Raw genomic sequence first — 9076 nt, forward strand, 5'->3', positions numbered from 1 at the left:
CCGCTGACGCGTCGCTTCGTGTGATGTTTGCCAGACTATTGTGTTTGATCGGTGGGTTGTATTCTATCCTACATTCTATTGACCTTTGGCTGGGTTATAAATCAGTACTTCATTGACCGTGGAAGGATACGTTACAGATTATACCTGCAAATTTGCTCTCTTCGTGTTGCCTTCAGTTATTTATTAGAATAACTGGTTATTGCGCTGTGTACGGTTGCAACTCAAGCTATTCAAAGAAGGGCAACCTTATATTTCATAGATTTCCGAAAAATGACGAATTAAGCAATAAATGGATTCATCTCTGCCGAATTAAGGACCCAATCTGCATGAACCAAGCAGTTATCTGTAGTCTACATTTCGAAAGTGACGCATAAGAAAGAAACCTGAAGTATGAATTGCTTCGATTACCGGTGCCAAATAAACAAAAAAGATTCAAGGACTGAGCGTTTCCCATTCTTCTGTTACCTATAACACAAGGTAAGATATTGTTTAACAACCATGCATGCATTATATATATACAGTGTCCCAAATAAACGTATACTCATTTTGACTTTGAATAGCTAATAAACTTTTCTTTCCATTTCATATTTGATTTTGGAGTAGGAATGGCGGATACTGGGCTTATGTTAGAGCTAAAAAAAATTTGTTCTGGAAATGTGAAAATAAAACTGAAGTGCAAAGACGATTTACGAGTGAGTTCCACAGAGATGCCCCAACACGCATCACCGTTTCACGAATCGTAGGTAACTTTGAGAATCATGGGACCATCCAGTGCATGAGAAAAGGACATTCAGGACGAAAAAGAACATCGACAAGCCCAACTAAAGAGTAAGATGTTATTGCAAATGTTCACAATTCCCCACGAAAACCTGTTCGTCAACTGTCACGTGAAGCAGGTATCCCAAAATCGAGCATCCATCGCATTTTGAAGCGTGCGCAATGGAAAAGTTTTGTTCCAGCGCTAGTTCATGATCGAAGGATTAAATTCTGCGAGTGGTACCGTGAACGATGTGCAGACGATAACAGATTTTCACTAAACATTATCTGGAGTGACAAAGCTACATTTAAATTAAATGGCTCAATAAACTGCCATAACTGCAGTTACTGGGCACAAGAAGACCTCATCTTACAATGGAACGTCAGTTGAATTTGCCTGGAGTCACTGTCTGGTGTGAACTTTCAGCTAGGGGACTTATTGGACCATTCTTTTTCGAAGGCACAGTGACTGGCTTGAATTATCTCGACATGTTGCAAGAATTTTCAATGGCATGCTTCCAAGACAAATTTGGAGATGCAGAGTTCTACTTCCAACAAAATTGTGCACACCCACACGTTCATCGTGATGCGAGAGGATATCTGGATGAAAGTGGGAAGAGAGAGAGAGAGAGAGAGAGAGAGAGAGAGAGAGAGAGAGAGAGAGAGAGAGAGAGAGAGAGAGAGAGAGAGAGAGAGAGAGTGTAGTACGTGTGCGCGGTTCATAAAATCTACATTAATGCTCGTCAGGTGATTAAAATCTAACGACAATTGTCTGGTTTAAACTTTGAATTTGAGTTTATCTTATATATATATATATATATATACATATATATATATATATACACACACATATATATATATATATATATATATATATATATATATATATATATATATATATATATATATATATATATATATGTGTGTGTATATATATATATATGTATATATATATATATATATATATATATATATATATATATATATATATAAAATCATATATACACTATATATGTGAGTATGAAAACATTTTTAAATCACACACACACAAAGATGATATATTTCTGCGGTGAATTTACCGTTATCCGATTATTTGGTTGATTAATAGTTCAGTTCCTTAACATTTTTACTCTTCTAATTTTCAGATGACTTCAAATAACCAGGGGAAGGTAAGAACTGTAAAGATAGGACACAAACGACTTGAGGAAATTCTTGAAACATCAGATGCAGCAGAGGAGGAGGAAAAAATTTCAACTACTAGTGAACTAACCATGCAGATAGAAAGTTTTAAGAAAAAAATAAAGTGAAAAAGAAAACTTGTCATGTTAAATGTTTGATTGATCGAATTAAGGTTTTCTGGCATCCTGGCATCTAAGGTCATTGACGCCGATATCATTTATTTTATATAAAAAATAAAAGAATATTCAATTAAAACCATAAAAGTTGAATGTCATTATAATAGTTAAATAGTTTTCAGAAGACCTGCTTCTGAAATAAATCTAAAAATGCTGCTCGCATAGTAGGACACATCATGTCCATGAATCTTGGCAAGGATGAACCTGCCACATGAATCTTGGCAAGGATCAACCTGCCACCCTCACCTCGAGCCTCAAACAGATATTTATTTCTTAAGTTATGATAATTAGGGCATTCGGTCAACAAATGCCTCGCTATTAAGGTACTAAACAGTTGTCGCAATACAGTTGACGCTGGCCCTTCAGCATAAACTAGTGTGTCAACAGAGTGTGACCAATACAGACACGACAAAGAGTCGTCTCCCATTTTCGGGGCATCATGTTATACCTCCAAGGTGTTACGACATTTGTTATTTCCCTCATTTTATTGCCATCCAGACTATCCCAGTGCTGTTTCCATTTATTACAAACCAATTTCTTGATGTTAGGTAGGAAATCATCACAGGGAATGGGATACCTTCTTCGTAGCAACTCGGATGCCGCATTCTTCGCCAGTAAATCTGCCTTCTCATTCCCAGATGTGTCATGTTAAAGAACACTGGAAAAGTGAGAGGGAACTTTGGAAAAGTGAAAAAGCGGTATGGGAAAAGAAGGTGAAGTGGGAAAGAGAAAAAAATTATGCTTAATACAATTTAATGCGCCTGTGTCACAGCGAGGGAAACTGCAAAAAAAAAAAACAATTTATTTATGCATTTCTCGCCTTCTCAGGTAATATCTATTTTAAAAAGGAAACCTGTTAAATCTGGGACTGATGATGACATAAGTTGTGCTTTGACTGCGAAGTTCAAGCCCGAAAGCTTACAAATATTTGAGAGAAAAGCGTAACTTTTCTTTTCCTTCAAGTTCCACATCGAATTGGTGGATATCTAAATTGTCTGTAGAGCTGGGTATTATGGAACCAGTGATCAATTTGTCAGTGACTGTGTGTGCATCTTTTCGTTTGACGAGTGATCAGTTTGAAAGGAGTGGACTTACGATAAAGAAAGTGATGTTTTATACAATCAAAAAATAAAGTGCAATGCATAATGGTGCGTGGTGTGCTGGCATCATGGAAACAACTTGTCTTTTATGACTGACTGTAACATGAAGTCCCTTCTTTTTAGTTTGATATTGAAAGTAGAATCAGCAGGTTACCCAGTTGATGCAATGGTTAATGACACGAGTCCAACAAACATGAAACTTTGGAAAACCTTAGATGTTCATGAAATGAAAACATCATTTGAAAACCCAGCAGACAGTGGACGTGAAATTCATGTCTTTGCCGATGCTCATCTTGTAAAACTTATTCGGAATAATTATTTAGATCATGGTTTCACAATAGATGAAAATATGTACGTAAACAGTGGTCCTGTAAGAGAGGTTTTAGGAAGAAGTGTCAGTGATCTGCGGACAACTCATAAGCTTTCAGAAAAACATATGAATGTTTTAGGAGTCCAAAGAATGAGTGTAAAATTAGCGGTCCAACTTCTCTCAGAAACGACTGCTAAATCCCTGGAATATTTTGGTAAAAAAGGACTGGTATCATAGAAACAATGGTAGACAACTATGGAATTCATCTTAATAGCAGACAGATTGTTTGATCTCTTCAATTCTCGAGTGCCAGCTGACAAAAAGTGGGCACATAATGCCTACGGATTAAACTTAGATAAACAAAATGCAGTGCTAGAAAAAATGATTAAGTTAACACTGTAAAACTTTTGAAAGTGACTGGGAGCAAAAAGTTTTACCCGTTTCAAAAAGGTATCATATCATTAATGGCATTAGCCAAACTGTACGAAATGATGGCAGAGAAGTACGGTATATCATACATTTTGACGACGTATAGACTGAACCAAGATGGATTGAAACACTTTTTCGGCTGCCTTCGACAAATAGGATTATGGTACCAGCATCGGTCACCTGTAGCAGTAAAGCAGAGAATAAGATGTCACCTATTACTTACTTGTTTACTTGTTTTGGGTTTAAATCCAACCCTCCACTGAAGTCGAGTGAACTACTTCTCGGGCGGGTCCATATTAATCTAACAAAACATTTTCATTATAACTTATACAATTCCTTGATTGTAGCATCTTCCAAATCATATGATCTTGTGAAAAGTAATGTCTTTGGTTTCTTCTTAAATTCAGTTGCTCCCTTTAGGTCCTTCATTTCAGTTGGCAGTTTATTATAGTGTCTAGACACCAACACTTCTCTCACGGGGTCAAAGCACAATATAATTGGGGAAATTGTTAATGGGGATATATCAGCAACTTTCTTTTCTTGTTTGAGCAAGCAGAAATCGTCTACTTCTGATGAACAATCGCTGCAAAGTGAATTAACCCTTTCTGCATTGTTGTTTTGCCTGCCAGACTCTGATTTTCATGAAGGAATTTAGGACAAGAACTTTTCAGGAAATGATAAGGAAACCTTAGACTTAGAAACTGCTATAGAAGAAGAGGGACTAGAATATTTAGGTGGTTTCATTGCAAAGAAGTTTCCACAATACCCGAACTTAGGATCGAATTTGGCTGAGGACGATACCTCTCGCATTGGAATAGTAAGCAGAGAAGACAACGTCACCACGGCAAGAAAACCCTGAAACCAGGTAAGGGTGCAATAAGCTCCCTATTCTCACATATAAAGGAACATACAGCATTGCCCGAGGAAGTAGTGACTTATTTTGTTCGGTGTCGAACATTTTTCAGGATTAGGGTATTGAACAGAACAATAATTTCTTAGAGTAAGGTTCAAAATAAAATTCAAGAAAATAGTTTCTTAATTCACATGCTTTTATGTAATCCTATAGTCAAAATTATATGAACCATTGATATTATTATTATTATGTCCTATATTTGTTGTTTATATACATATTCCAATAAATAATAAATAGAATATTTTCAAAGCTATTATTGAACAAGTTTTTTCTTCTTATTTACCTCAATTTAACTATGAAAACAGAATTCCAATGTACATTTAGTACCCAAAAAGGCCTGACCATGTACAGAAGTCGGATACGTGATGCCATGTTAATAGGATGAATCTTCAGGAATTGTTATCTTGTATCTTTCTGAAAAATCTAAACTACCTGCAGTTTGCTCAATGGTTATACAATTGTCTCCAAGCAAACTAAAGATAACTTCCTACAGGATGAACAAAATCTTTTACTGGGGCAGGAAATGAATCAAGTCATAAAATTGATATTTATCTCCATGTTCCCTCAAGCTATAGAGCTGGCTGAAAATTGAGGAAACTGGCCGGGGTTCCTCTATGACATTGTTGAACACCATTTTTTTTTTTTATTCCCCCAGTCCATGTTTCATGACCTTGTAGCTTTTATTTCCTACAAATTGCTTATCAAATTTTATTTGGAGTTATTGATTTCTTAAGAAATGTATTTATTTGACATGGTTTTAGGGTAAATGTTGAACAAATTTTATGGTATATCTAAAGAGGGCCCTTTGTGTTTAATTTAAGTCTCTAAGCTTATAATACCCTTTTAATTAAGTAAAATAAAAGGCAGGGTGTTTGATTACAGAAGAATCGATAAAGCTGTATCTTCAAAGGTACAATAATGAAGTGCAAGGTTTACTCGATTTATGATAGAATATTTGTCTGCTAATTTTTTGATTATTGGTAACTTTACTTATAATTCCGTTATTTTGATAATTGCATAATTTCCAATAGAAGATTTTTTAAAAGTTTTTCAGCTTACTGCTTTCGGGGTTCAAAACTTACGGTGGTGACGGGTGATTGTAATGCGTAGAAAAATTCGTGCGCATCTCTCTCCCTCTCTCTCTCTCTCTCTCCTTTCCCTTTCCACCAGCATACACCACTTCAGCTGAGCTGTAGGTAATCAACTCAATAAATTTCAAGTGATGCAGTAGGTCGGGTTAATTTAGAAGTCTTACCAATGGCCTTTACTCAGGTAAGGCCTCAGTCATGCGGGAGGGAACCGTTAGAGAATTGGATCCAGGAACGTTTTGTTACCTCAATTTTGCCTTGCTATTCCAGTCTTGAATGATATTCCTGTTTGCACCTCGAGTTAATTTAACCTTTATATTGGCCACCAAAAAACATGGTGGGGTATTCCAAATAAGCAACCAAGTTGAGTAGCTAATGCTTAATGATTTTATTTTCGTTCTTCAAGTGGTTGGTTAAACTTGAATCTATGTTCGTACCCTGTAAGTTCGACTTCTCGAACGAAAAATTTATCTGGTAAAAAACGACATGGGTTCAAGACAGTAGAAACAGCGGAGAGTTCCCAACGGGTCACGGTGATAAATAAACCACAAGTTTCCAATAAAAGGTTATCGAAGAGAAATTTTTTTTTCATCTCTCTCTCTCTCTCTCTCTCTCTCTCTCTCTCTCTCTCTCTCTCCCCACCGAAAGGGTTCTCTCCGTCGACTAAAGCCCTCGTTATTCTGAAGATATATGTGGTGCACAGATTCAACCAAAGAAATTCGAAGAGTGCTGGTCCGAGGTGCATTTTGGGCTAAAGGAAGGGTAAGGCTTTCGTTTGTGCGTATAGATAGGGAGGAATTTATGAGTTACTCAAGTTCATGCGTGACCATTCGAGGTGGTGTTGAGGTGGTTTGGGAAAAGCACCCAAGGGAAACTTATTCCAGGACTTGAATTGTTCTTTGTTCATGTTGCTTCTGAACTCTTATCACACTGGTCGTTTTCCTCCTTATTTGTAACTGCTTAATATTTCCTCTCTATATTACCTTGTTTTCAATGCTGTGATGATTTTTTCCTGTGATGTAATGGTTTTTTTTTTTATTATTACTATATTTTACTAAGGGGATGGGTGAATGATATGAAAGTTCTTAATTATATCCTGTTTGCTTTTTCTCGGAGAATTATCCTTCGAGAGAAATACGTTTGAGTTAATTTTTTATTTCTTATACAATATCGACCACTTTCGACAAAAAAGAAAATATTTTTATTCATAACGCAAGTAACTGGTCTGGCTAATGATTTAAATGTAATTTATCATAAGGAACTATCTTTTGTTGGAACAGTATAAAAGAAAGTTATGTCCAATTTATTGAAAGGGAACAAAGTATTTATGAATTAAATTTTCTTCAGATAAGTGCCCCTGTACCTTGTCAGTATTGATGATTCGTTAATACTATCGGTATTATTGTACTGGTCTTTTATTCCAGTCCTGTTTGACAATTATGGCTCAGTTTTATTTTTGGCCGATTTTGATTTTATTGTAATGTCTGCAAATTGTCATCTTTAGGATATAGAGCTTTAAAAGATTGAATTGTGAGAAGCTAAGAACTGATCTGTGGAGTTATGATTTATTAGTACTGGTAATGTATTTTTGGTGTGTGGAACTAAGTCTTTCATGTTTAATGGTCTTACCCACGAGAAACAGAAAAAAAAGAAAAAAGAAAAAAGAAAAAAAAGTGGTTGTTTATTGCTCTATTACTGGAAGCCCTTGCTTGAAAATCCTCGTTAACATCATCACAACAACCATACACCCGAGAGAGAGAGAGAGAGAGAGAGAGAGAGAGAGAGAGAGAGAGAGAGAGAGAGAGATTAATTAGTCAGCAATAGGAAGCTTTAATGAAAATAAGTTGACTTCTAATTTGGGAAGCGATATTTGGTTCATTTTGTATCATGGAATTCTATATAAATTTTATGAAGCTGGTGGCTTAGTACAAATACATTGCTGATAAATAAAAGTTAAAAGGAAAGTAGCATAAGATTGACTTGTCATTAAAATCATGTACTTGCTGTTATTTAAAGGGGAAATATAGGTCATGTTCATCAAATGAGAGTTGCTGAACTTCCTTACATTCCTTTTATATTTCATAATATTCAAATCTGGTTTATATTTCATAATATTCAAATCTGGCTAAGTAAAACAATGTGAAATTTTAGGGACACTGTGTCGTTATTTTAAACGTATTTTGCTTTTATATGAAAATAGGAGATTTTATTTTTTTTGAATCAATCATATTATATTTTAACTAAAATGGGGTTAGCAGATTTAAAAAGACCACAGTCACGACAATCTAGTTTCATTCATGGGGAAATAAAAATTAATTATTTATGTCATTTACAATTGGCTGTGTAACATGTGCCTATTTGTCAGATTTTTTTTTTAAACTTGAAAGGGTTTAAGGATCAAATTTGTTATTTTTCTTACGCTGAAGTTTGCATCATTCGTTTTTACGTTTTGAAATTTTCTGACCTTACTTGTTTTCATAAGTTCATTATCAACACTTTGGATCCCTTATAACCTTTTGACATTAGCAGTTTTTATTGGTAAATGTGACGATTTTTATATCAATTTTTCTATGCAGGTCACACCAAATTCCATAGGTTTTTGTAGTTAGTCGGTTATTGATATAAGTTATAAACTGTTGAAATTGTATGCATAGATCTCGTTTTTTAAAAGCTAAACAAAAAACCCCAATTTCAATTTATAAGTTTAATTTTGGGCGGGCTTTTAATGGATGTTCTACTGTTTTCGTAAAGGCACGATGAATGCAACTATTGAACAGAATTTTTGAAAAGCAGTAAAGCCAAAAGTGTTAGGTTTGATTTCCCTTTGTTAAATTGTTTAATGTATGGAAGGTAAAAGTGGAGGGCGATATATTCTATCATTTTACTTCGAAAAGGAAACTCCATTATTGACGGATGGGGTGGAAGTTTGTTAGCATTTTGCCTTATCGACCTTTAGCACAAAAGAGGTGTTGACGATAAAGTTTTTCCCGTCCCATCGGCTCTCCCCCTCCTACTTCCTTTGAGGTCACCCAGACGCGCACACGATAAGGCAGGTTCAACCAACAGCTTGTTTTTTTTGGGGGGAGAGTGATTTCTTTTTCACTGCTGCTATAAACTTTTCTTTC

This window comes from Palaemon carinicauda, chromosome 21 (assembly GCF_036898095.1).
Source record: "Palaemon carinicauda isolate YSFRI2023 chromosome 21, ASM3689809v2, whole genome shotgun sequence".
Lineage (NCBI taxonomy): Eukaryota > Metazoa > Arthropoda > Malacostraca > Decapoda > Palaemonidae > Palaemon > Palaemon carinicauda.